Genomic DNA, 11,959 nt, shown 5'->3' on the forward strand with positions numbered 1-11,959 from the left:
CTCTCAGGTGAGTTCAAGAAAGTCCGCAGTTGTTTGTACTAGTTCAGTAATGGAGGAGGTTTCTTTAAAAGCCTTCCAACCCTGCTATGGGCTTCTGGAAAGCCCACAGAGGGTGCTAATATTCCTTTGTTCTGGCCTCTTTTTCAATAATAAGGGCAGAACCCCCAAGCTAAAGTTCCAGGGTAGGGCCTACTCACATCCCTCAAAGGACCCGAAGGACAGATTGCAGCAGTAGCAAAATTAGGGGTGGAAGGAGGAGATAAAACCTTTGACCCAAGTCTGAGGTAATGATATTAATAATGAGGATAAGCTCCTGAACTTGGAAGTCAGGGAATATCTAGTGTGAACTCTACCACTAACATGCTGATGGCCTTGGGCAAGTCATTTAAATATACCAGAAACATACTGACCAAAAGAAAGTAGGTATAGCTATACTGATGTCAGACAAAGTAGACTCTAAAACAGGAAGCATCCCTAGAGATAATGAATGACATTCATCATAATAAGGGGTCAACCCAACAGGAAGATACCAAAGTTCGTAATCTCTATGTCCTTACTAACAGCTTCAAAATATGTAAAGGAATAAGTGACAGAATGAAAAGGAGAAATAGACAAATCCACAATCATAGTTGGATATTTTCAAGTGCTTTTCATAGTAGTAGAAGAAGAAAGAAGTTGGTAAATGTCCAGATCTGAGCACATTCTTACTATTTGGCCTAACTGCTGGTGAACCTAAAACATTATATCCTTGGTTGCACAATGACCTTCTGTTCAAGTGCACGTGAAGGAATGAAAGAAGAAGAGATCCTTGTTTCCAAAGAGGTCTCTCCGTCTAAAACACTCTAATAAAGAGATCGCATCTGGCAGGTGGTACTCCTAAGGGGGAACGCAAGAAAGCTGCTGAGAGGACTGATTCACATGGGCAATCAAGTAGGAGGTATTGAATGAAGGCATCCTCCCTTCAGTAAAAGATGAGTCACAAGTTAGAAGGAGGAAAGGGAGGAGGTGCAGTCCCCATCCCCTATAATCTTGTAGTCAGAAGCTGTAGCTTACAGTAAACACCATGGGAATACACCTACATCAAACCATTCATTAATGTTCATTCATTTATTTAATAATTGTCTAGTGGATGCCTGCATTGTGAAAGGTAGGTGCTTGGCTATGAGTAAACAGGACAAAGGCTTACCATCACTGGTGCAGACATAAATGGAAACTCGTGATCTGGGGAATTAAATGCTACAGGGAAAGTTAGTCCGGAGTAACTGGCACAGTAAGTGAAAAGGAATCCAGGTAGAGGAGTGTGCAGCCATGCATCTGGATTTAAGGGTTCCAAAGGAAATGATGAGAGGCAGAGGGAGAGAATCAAGGAAACATTATTGGAGAAGATCATGTTTTTGAATATTCAGCACATAGCATTGACGTACAGTGAAGACAATGGAGAGATAGGGGAGTTAGGCAATCCCAGCAAAATGATTATGTAAAACTTCGCCACTAAAAAAAAAAGACCTCTGATGTGCTGATGAAATGGGAAAGGAAGTGAAGCACACATTTCTGAACACATAAAATACAAGAAATAGCTAATAATATATTATTTATTAGTTAATAATGTATTATTCTGGAAAATGGGATTGCAGAACAAGTGTGGATGATTGTGCAAATGGACACAGTGTTTTTTAGCCCCTTGCATCAGGAGGTGGAGTTGCTCTGCCTACACCTTTGTTTGGGGATGACCTTGTTGTTTGCTTCGACCCAGGGCAGCTACAGTAACATTGTTGAGTTCTGGGCCATGTTCTGAAGAGGCCACTTGGCTTTTGCTCTCATACTCTTGGAAAACCGAGCCTGCCACATGACCAGAGCTAGCCTGAGAGACAATGAGAAACATTTGGCCAGCCACTCCCACTAGCCCTAGCTGATAGCCAGGCAACCCCAGAAGCAGCCAGCTAGTTGACTGCCAGCTGACCACAGATGGAGGAGTGAGTCCAGCCAAAACCAGACATGTGTTGCTCACCCCAGCCCAAACTGCTGGCCCACAGAATTGTGAGCTAAATAAATTGTGGCTGTTTTGGTTTAAATTTAAATTTAAATTTTTGAAACTGTGGCCAAAAACATATAATATAAAATTTATCATCTTACCCATTTGTAAGTGTACAGTGCAGTAGTGTTATCTATAATCCCGTTTTCCCCCTCCCACATCCCCTGGCAACCAGCTTTCTTTGTTTTCATGATTTTGACTACTCTAGATATCTCACAAAAATAAATTCATACACCATCTTTTTCTTTTGTGGCTGGCTTATTTCTTTCAGGATGATCATCATACATAGAGTAGCATATGAAATTGTTGCTGTTTTAAGCCATTCTATTTTGGGGTGGTTTGTTACACAGTAAGTTAAGTGACACAAATGGTCTGATTCACGAAGACTGAAGTAGAAGTTTGAAATTGGTGAAAATATAGGTCTAGATATTAGTTGGAATGAAGAGCAAGCAAAAAATCCTATCATATAGGCTTGCGACCAAGACTTATGAACCAGGCTAAGGCCTGTGAGCTTTTTTCAGTAGGCCAGTTCCCTAAACTGTCCATCAGAATTGGGTTAATGGGTGTCGTGTTCACAATGAAAAGGGTTCTTTGGATATGTTACAGAAGTGCTGCCCGTGAGATGTCTGTCTCGGAAAATCACAATTCAGGTTATACTGAGAGCCCTGAGAAGTCCTCTGTGTTTAACCCGTCATTTCCCAAATGCCTTTAATCCACAGAATTTTTTTCAAGGATCCCACATTACCACCCTATAGAACATGACAAGAACAGGCTTGGAACCCTTCTGCCATAAGGGTACATTATTGTTATTGTATAGGTCAAGAAATACATGTATTACAGTTCCGTCTGGTAGAAATATAATAGAAGCCACATTGGTCATTTTAAATTTTTAATAGGCATAGTTAGAAAAATAAAAAGAAACAAGTCACTGGGTGGCGCCTGTGGCTCAAGGAGTAGGGTCCTGGCCCCATATGCTGGAGGTGGTGGGTTCAAACCCAGCCCTGGCCAAAAACTGCAAAAAAAAGAAAAAAAAAAAAGGAAACAAGTCACATTAATTTAATAATATATTTTACTTAATTTACCTAAAAATATTATTTCAGCATGGGATCAACATAAAAATCATTGAGATATTTCACTTTCTCCCCATCTATTAAGTCTTCAAAATCTGGTTATGTACTTCACATATAGAATACATCTTAGTTTGAACTAGCCACCTTTCCAGGGGTCAGTAGCCAACTGTGACTAGTGGCTACCACATTGGACAGTGTGGCTCTAGAGACCCAAGCAGAGAGCTAACACCAGCTCCTCATAGGTTTGCTTCAATTGATCACATTTTGGACTTAGGCCCTTCCTTCCTTTGGAAGAATGGCTACAGGGAGCATTACAGTAAACTACAAAGGCTAATGTAAAAATTTACTATAAAATTTTACTGTAGCTGCTCTAGTTTTGGAATCTAAAATATTTGTATTTGTTTTGTTGGTTTGTTCTGATTTTTCTGGACATTAATTCTGTAACTAATTTTATTTCTCATTTGTCATTTGGTTACAGAAATACAGAAGCAAGTTTGTGACCCACATGTACCATGAGTATAGGATAACGTTTTTCAAATGTATTTAGCTATGTACTAGCTTGCAAAAAGCCAGTGTTATTCAGAACACATTTTTCTTTTTTAGACAGAATCTCCCTTTGTCACCCTGGGTAGAGTGCCGTGGTGTCATACATAGCTCACAACAACCTCAAACTCTTGGGCTCAAGTGATTCTCTTAACTGTGAAATGCTATTGCAGCTAGTGGAATAGCCACCTGTCAGATCCACATGATTATCAGTGACTCTTTTTTTTTTTCCTCTTTTTTTATGGAGTGGTGGAGTGAGCAACTAGGGACAGAACAACAGTGGAGCAAGTGAATGTCAATGGGAAGAAGAGTGGGCAATGTCAGGGTGCCTGCTCCCACACACTTGCCCACCTCTGATCTGAGCACCTACAGCTTCTCAGCCAGGAGGTGTCACTCATCTACCCCTTATTGCGAAGATGGTAAGGTGACTGCTCAGTTCCTGGACTGGCCAGACAGTGGTGGCCTATGCTAGAGGCTGGGCATAGAGGCACATGCCCGTAATCCTAGCACTCTGGGAGGCCAAGGCAGGTGGATTGCTTGAGTTCAGGAGTTCAAGACCAGCCTGAGCAAGAGTGAGACACCATCCCTATGAAGAATAGAAAACAAACAAACAAAAACTAGCCAGGCATTGTGGTGGACACTTGTAGTTCTAGCTACTGGGAGGCTGAAGCAAGAGGATCTCTTGAGCCCAGGAGACTGGAATTCATACAGCCCTGGGTGGCCAGTGTCAGAGAGGTCTGCACTTCTCTGGTGAATAACCTAGGTCAGGTGGGGTGCTCCCTCTGGCCAGCTCATTGCCTTAGAGAGATGCTATGCAGGATTTCCCTCGCGTTCTGGCCAGCATCCATCTGTTTTTGCAGTTCAAGTCACCTCAGGAATGCTAGATGAATCTATAGAATTTTTGAAAAAATTCAACAATGACTTTTAGCAATGAATCACCCAGCCCGTGGGCGGATGAAGAGTGCAGGTAGCTACATGAGTTGCAGGCTTTGATAACCTACAATTCCAACAAGCATCTTCTCTGTAGCACTGCACCACTATATCATTGGTTGGGTCCCTCAGTGCCAGCAAAGCAGTGGCCTGTGCCCCCCTCATTTACCCTAAGTGGAAAATTTTGGCACCTCAACACAGTTACCTCAGCTCAGCTCTCCTCTCCTAAGACATCCCTTGTTAGGAATGGGGGCAGTGGAGGTCACCAGGGATGCTCCTTCCTTCCTGGGCCCCCTGCAAACCAAGCCCTACAGAGAAGCCAGGAGATGGGGCAACCAGACAGCCAGGGGCCTTATAATGGCTCCAAGGTTCTGGACGGGTTGCTCTGAAGTCACACAGGGGTCTTAAAACTTTGGATGGTACCACTCAACCTGCTCCACTCTGCTTTCCCCCCTGTCCTGAGATCCAAATGGCTGGGAGTGAGGCCTGGCATCCAATTGCAGTTGGGCCAAAGGGCAGCACAGAGATTGAGTTAAAGTCTGGACATCAGAGCCAGGCAGCCAGCTTTGAAATCATTTTTCAACTACTTGGCCTTGGGTTTCTTAGCTTCTCTGCCAGGTTCCTCATCTGCAAAATGATCATGTAATAACCATGACTGCTGCATGGGGTCCTCGGGAAGATTCAAGGAAGTGATATTTACAGAGTGCTCAGGACAGAGCCTGCTCACAGAGTGTTATCTGAGAGTTTTTTAAATAGGTAAAGCAGCAGGAAGTAAGTTAGAGAGGGGATTTGGGAAATACCATGGGTGACCCCAGCTGGACTTTTTCCTGGACTAGCCAGGGCAAAAAGATAAGGAGCCATCAGGATGTGGGGATTCTCAGGATAAAGACACACTCTAACAGTTGTGAAATATGGATGCCAAGTATGTCAAATCTAAAAGAAATTATGTCCTCTTTTTGTCATTAGTTCACAAAATGGCTGCATGGGCACTTTGTGCAAATGTGAGTTCTTCTTTTCTGCAGTTTATGAGAATATTCTGTGTGTAATAGAATCTCTGATGGACAATTTTGAGTCCCTTTACATGATTCATCCATCATATAAACCCAGACATATTTGAGGGCATAAGGGGGCATTAGAATTATGTAATTTTTGAAATATTTGTTTATGAATAAAGGATGGTTTGTTATACTAATGGACTTATAAACTAGTTCTATTAAAACTGTTTTCAAAGATGTCTTTTTCAAAAATGTAAAAATAAATGTATGTATAGTAAATAAAAATGTAAAATTCTGAATAATTGTTTTTGCTACATATTCATAAACTTCAGTTTCTTGGTTCTATTTCTGATACTGTGCCACTGGCATGTTTTTAAATAGGGTTTTATTATTTAAATTTCTTTTCATAATATTGTCTATCATCTTTTTCAAAGTTAATTTTCATAGCTAATCAATCAGTTTGAAAATGCTGATACCTCCTGTGTTAGTTTGTTGGGGCTGCCATAACCAAGTACCACAGACTGGGTGGCTTAAATTTATTTCCTCACAGTTCTGGAGGCTAGAAGTCCGAGTTCAGAGCTGATTTCTTCTGAGAGCCTCTGTCCTTGGCTTGTAGATGGCCATCTTCTCCATGTGTCTTCCCTCTGGGTCGGTGTCCTAATTGCCTCTTCTTTTTAGGGCACTAATCATATTGGACTAAGCCCACCCGAGTGACCCTATTTTACCTTAGTAAACTCTGTAATTAAAAAGTTGGAGCTAACTCTTCAACATCAGATTTTTGGAGGGATGGAATTCAGCTTATAATATCTATTGATTTTCTTTGTAGAGCAGAAAGCTTTTTTTTCTACCCTGGGTAGAGTGCTTTGGCAGCTTAGCTCACAGCAACCTTAAACTCTTGGGCTTGAGTGATCCTCTTGCCTCAGCCTCCGGAGTAGCTGGGACTACAGGCATACACCATTATGCCCAGCATTTTTCTTTCTATTTTTAGTAGATATGGGGTCTCACTCTTGTTCAGGCTGGTCTCAAATTCCTGGGGTCTTGAAATCTACCTGCCTTGGCCTCCAGAGTGCTAGGATAACAGGTGTGAACCACACCATCTGGCCAGGAAACTTTTAATTGAAAAATTTGAATCGAGAAAAATTCCCTCTACAGATGTTCAGAGCAAATTCTGTTAAATGTGAGATATCCTCAATTCCTATTTTTTCTATTTAAATGTTCAAATATTTTCACAGGTGCTCTTTTCTGCCTCCATCCAGAGAAACTTTCTTTGACAAATATCTTTACAAGACAAAACACGTCTAGTAAGTTATCTCTAGGATTCTTTTAAATGTTTCACCAAATTTATTTATTTATTTAATTTTTACAGCATCCATTCAAAGTGGTGAATATATTTCACCAGATTTAAATGTTGCAAGATCATAGGCTTTTCAGTTTCTTTCTAATCTAACACAGCAATAAGCATTTCCAGTTAAAAATAATAGTTCATGAAATAATCAATCCATCAATACAAATTGAAATATTTCAAAATACAGTTATAGAATTTGTATTTTGTATGGCATTTGAGGACTTCTCATTTAATTCGTTGACATCTTTCAAAGTCTCACTATTTACAACTTTCCTTTTTTTCAATAATATTGACATCCTAAAATTTCCAAAATTAAAGCATTTTGGAGCTCCATTTACTGAATTTTTTTGTTTTTGTTTTTGAGAAAGGGTCTTATTCTGTCACTCAGGCTGAAATGCAGTGGTTCAGTCATATATCACTGCAATCTCCAACTCCTAGGCTCAAGGAATCCTCTAGCCCCAGTTTCCCAAGTAGCTACAGGGATACATCACCATGTCCAGCTGATTTTTAAAAAATATTTTGTAGAGATATAGTCTTGCTATGGTGCCTGGCTGGTCTCTAATTCCTGACCTCAAGTGACTCCACCCCAGCCTGTAAAAGCACTAAGATTATGGGCATGAGCCTCTGTGCCTGCCTAGCATTTATTTTGAATGACAAAATATCACAGTTTTGGAAGGACACATTAATGATTTGTGGCCTACAAATGTCCTAGGACATTTCTGTACATTTGGTTTTCTTTTCAGTGTGGAAAGAATCCTGTTTTGTGGTTTTACATAATGTTATGCTCCATAAATATTTGAATTCTCCCTTATCACTGCAGAAATAATTAATTTTCAATGCTGAACTTTTTAACTGAACTTTAATAGCATTATTATAATGTCAGATATTTCATGTTGCTATGGTTTTCATGTGTCCCCTCCAAAGTCCCTTGCGAAATTCAGGTGTTAACAGTGTGAGAGTATGAAGAGGTGGACCCTTTAAAAAGTAATTAGGCTATAAGGGTTTCTCCCTCATGAATAGGATTTATATCTTCGTGCAGTGCAGCTGTTCAGCTAGTTCACCCTCCTTCCTTTTGCCATGTGAGGAACATGGCAAGAGGGCCCTCACCAGACATCAGATGCTTTTACCTTGACCTTAGACTCCTTGGCCTCCAGAACTGTGAGAAATAAATTTTAGTTCTTAATAAGTTACCCAGTCTGTAATATTCTGTTACAGCAGCACAAACAGGCTAAGACATTTAGAAAAAATATTATTTTTACATAATGTACCCTTTCAATATTGGAATTCATATTATCATCACAATAATAATTAATTTTCAATGTTGAATTTTTAATTAAATTTATAATAGCATTTATGACAATATCAGATGTTTATCCTTTAACAAAATTAATTACCAAAAAGCTTTACAGGCAGTCCCTGGATTATGAATGAAATGGGTTCTATAGGTTTGTACTTAAGTTGAATTAGTTGGAATGGTACATTTAACTATTACCTGTAATAACCTCTGTTTGTAAGTGTGAGTCATATGTAACTTCTATGTATGTAACTTGGGGGCCTGTAGTTTGATTTCATAAAATGGGTAGAAAAAGAAGCCATCTACTTAACCATTGTTAGAATCAATTTACTTGATTTTGTATTTTGTATTGATATTAATTTGGTATCATTTAAAACTTATGAATCTGTCCTGCAGATAGAGCTTCACTTTTATACATGTACACACACACGCATACATAAAACCTGGATTAGAGGAGGAAAATTAATTTGGAGCATCAGTCATTGGATCACCTAAGTTAAAATTTATGCTTCACCAAGTGTTTTAGTCTATTCAGGCTGCTCTAATATGATACATAAATGGGTAGTTCGTAAAAACAGAAATTAAGTTCCCACAGTTCTGGAGGCTGGAAATACAAGATCAAGAAGTGGATGGATTTGGTGTCTGGTGAGGAACTCACTTTCTGGTTTACAGATGGTAACTTCTAGCTGTGTCCTCACGTGGTGGAAAGGACCAGCTGGCTCTCTGTGGTCTCTTTTATAAGAGACCCCATCCCAATCACCTCCCAGAGGCCTCTCTTCCCAATATTATCACCCTAGGAGTTAAGATTCAATGATTTTAAGGGGACACAAACATTCAGGCAATAGCACCTAGTGATCTAAAAAGTACTTTTGGCACCTACCATTGTGAAATCATAATCTTTAGGCAAAATATTCTTAAAATAATTTTAAGAATAAAATTACTACATTTGATGTTTGCTCAACAGATTTATATCTTTTGGTTTTTAAGTCATATCAAACAGCCCTGTGGTAGACGGTAAATGTCAGTTGTACATTCATCAGTTTTCTTGGAAAATGGAAATTCATGACTTAATTTTTTATCACATAGACATTTAAGTTTTTTAGCTTATTGATGACAAAAACATTTATTTGCAAAATAGAAAGCATTGCCAAACAGTACAGTAAGTGGTTGTGAATTTATACTACACAGTAAAAGATAAAACTCTTGTAGCAGAAGCATTCACACTACTCTCTACAAGCTCAGTGGCATGACTCCTCAGCTTTTATTTCCCTATTTATATCTTATGTGCTCCTAACCCATCATTTTCCTCATTTCCCACTGAACCCACGACCTGGTGTACTGAAGGCTTTGCTCATCCCATATGCCAGGGAACAACTGGTTAGTCCACCATGGGTTGACTGAACCATCGGTATCAATCAATACTTGCCCTCCTGAAACCAGAGAAGACAGCTGTCCCTTGGCACTTCCTTCCAAGCACATGTCAGTTTATTAGTGAAAGGGGAGCTATAATTTTTTGTCAGAAAATGGCCAGGGAAAGAGATGGATTATCACTGGTAAATGTTCAAATTTAACCACACAGTAAATAATTCTGTTCTGTGTCAGAGAGAAGTATAAAGTAGAGGTACATCAAATTCACTCCATATGAGGTTGGACAATTAAGTTCACAAATTCATCCTAGAAAAACGTGCTACATACTTTATTGCTGAATGTAAGTATGGTCACCAGATGGCCAAGGGGAGTGCTTTGAAGGTGACTATAGCGATATTCAGCAATGAGGTATGTTGCACTTTTTCTAGGATGAGTTCACGAACTTAATTGTCAGCCCCTCTTATAAGGACCATTCTGATGGCATTCCATAAAAAAAAGTTCCAAAATAGCTTTGAAGGGTGGGCTAGGTGCTGGCATCAGTGCATAGCTTCCCAAGGGGAGCTCCTCACAGGTGATGATAGTGATATTCAGCAATAAGGTATGTAGCACTTTTTCTAGGATGAGTTTGCCAACTTTAATTGTTCAACCTTGTACAACTGTAATGTGATAGTAATAAAAACATTTTGTAATATGATTTTTACACCTGCATAATTGCTATATGAATGGGAACTAGAGCTAGTGAGGACTATCCCAAGCAAACAGAGACATATGGATGTCCTACTCATACTCCAGCTGGCCAGATGGGTGGGATGGGATAATAAACTTCCAGGAATTCTATTTACTGGTTGCACCAGTTCTGTCAAAAGCATAAAATCTAGAGATTTTTGCAATTCCCAATAAACTGGTTAGTGCAGCTGGACAAGAGGTGGTGAGCTGCATTCTTCCTTATCTTCTTCGTCATGGTAACCAGTTTAAGAAAGAGTAGAGGCCAAGTTCTGGAGATGGTTGTTAAGGAAGACTCTGATCCCTGCTGTAACGTGGCTTTTTGTTTGGTTTTCTTATTACCTTCCTTAAGGGACTTGCAGGGTACATTAGAGTGTGATGTGAAAATAAAGATGATAATGAACTAATTTATTTTTAAGTGAGGTAATCTAAATCATTGCTGATATTTTTTTCCTAATTTCATAGGTGTGGAATGGTGTACATGCAGACATTCTGAAAATGACCCTTCATGCTCAGTCCTTAAAACAAGGAAAGCTTGGTTGGGCGCAGTGGCTCACGCCTGTAATCCTAGCACTGTGGGAAACTGAGGTGGGTGGATCGCCTGAGCTCAGGGGTTTAAGACCAGCCTGAGAAAAGTGAGACCCTGTCTCGACTAAAATAGAAAAACTAGATAGGCATTGTGGCAGGTACCTCTAGTCCCAGCTACTCAGGAGGCTGAGACAAGAGGATCATTTAAGCCCAAGAGTTTGAGATTGCTGTGAGCTATGATGCCACAGCATTCAACCCCAGGGTGACTGAAACTCTGTCTCAAAAAACCAAAAAAACCCAAAACAACAACAACAAACCCCCCAAACGAGCTTGCTCAGAAACATTTGCCTAGAGTTGGGACAGGAGTAAAGATGAGTAAAGGGGCAGGGCACGGTGGCTCATGCCTGTTGTCCCAGCGCTGTGGGAGGCCGAGGCGGGTGGATCGCTGAGCTTAACCAAGTTTGGAACTAGCAGAAGACCAGCATGAGGCAGAGTGAGCCAGAGTGAGACTCCATCTCTACCAAAAAAAAAAGCTGGATGTTGTGGCGAGTGCCTGTAATCCCAGCTACAGCTACACGGGGGGCAAGAGGGCAAGAGAATCGCTAAAGGAGGAAGAAAGAAAAAAAAAAAGATCAAAAAAAACCCTTCAAACTAAGATAAAGTGAAAGCCAGCAGAAATTGAAAGCAGAGATTAAAAAAAAAATGCGTAAGGGGGTGTAAGGAAGAGTTTCTGTAAGGGGTGATGCCATAAATTAAGTTTCTGAATCCAGCCACTCCTTCAGGTTCTTCTATAAGACCTTTTGGAGGCATATTCATGGGAAAGAGCAACGATTTAATCCTTCTTGCCTCTAGTGCCTGTTTCACCCTCCCCCACCCTTAATTTTAGGAGGGGTCCAGAGTACCAGAACTTCCCAGAGAAGTGCTCAAAGAATTCTCACCCACCTGTCCCTCCTGTTTCAGCCCCAACCTCCTCTGGGCATATCTTGGGAGCACAGGAACAAGGGATGGGGAGACAATAGAAAGGTGAGAATTGCTGTTTACCAGTGAAACAGTATCATGCAGATTAATAAATCAAAACAGACAACTTGCTATTCAGATGCAAACTTCCCTTTAATCATCCTTCTCTCCCAT

This window comes from Otolemur garnettii, unplaced genomic scaffold, assembly GCF_000181295.1.
Source record: "Otolemur garnettii isolate 467f Iridium unplaced genomic scaffold, OtoGar3 scaffold00010, whole genome shotgun sequence".
Classification (NCBI taxonomy): domain Eukaryota; kingdom Metazoa; phylum Chordata; class Mammalia; order Primates; family Galagidae; genus Otolemur; species Otolemur garnettii.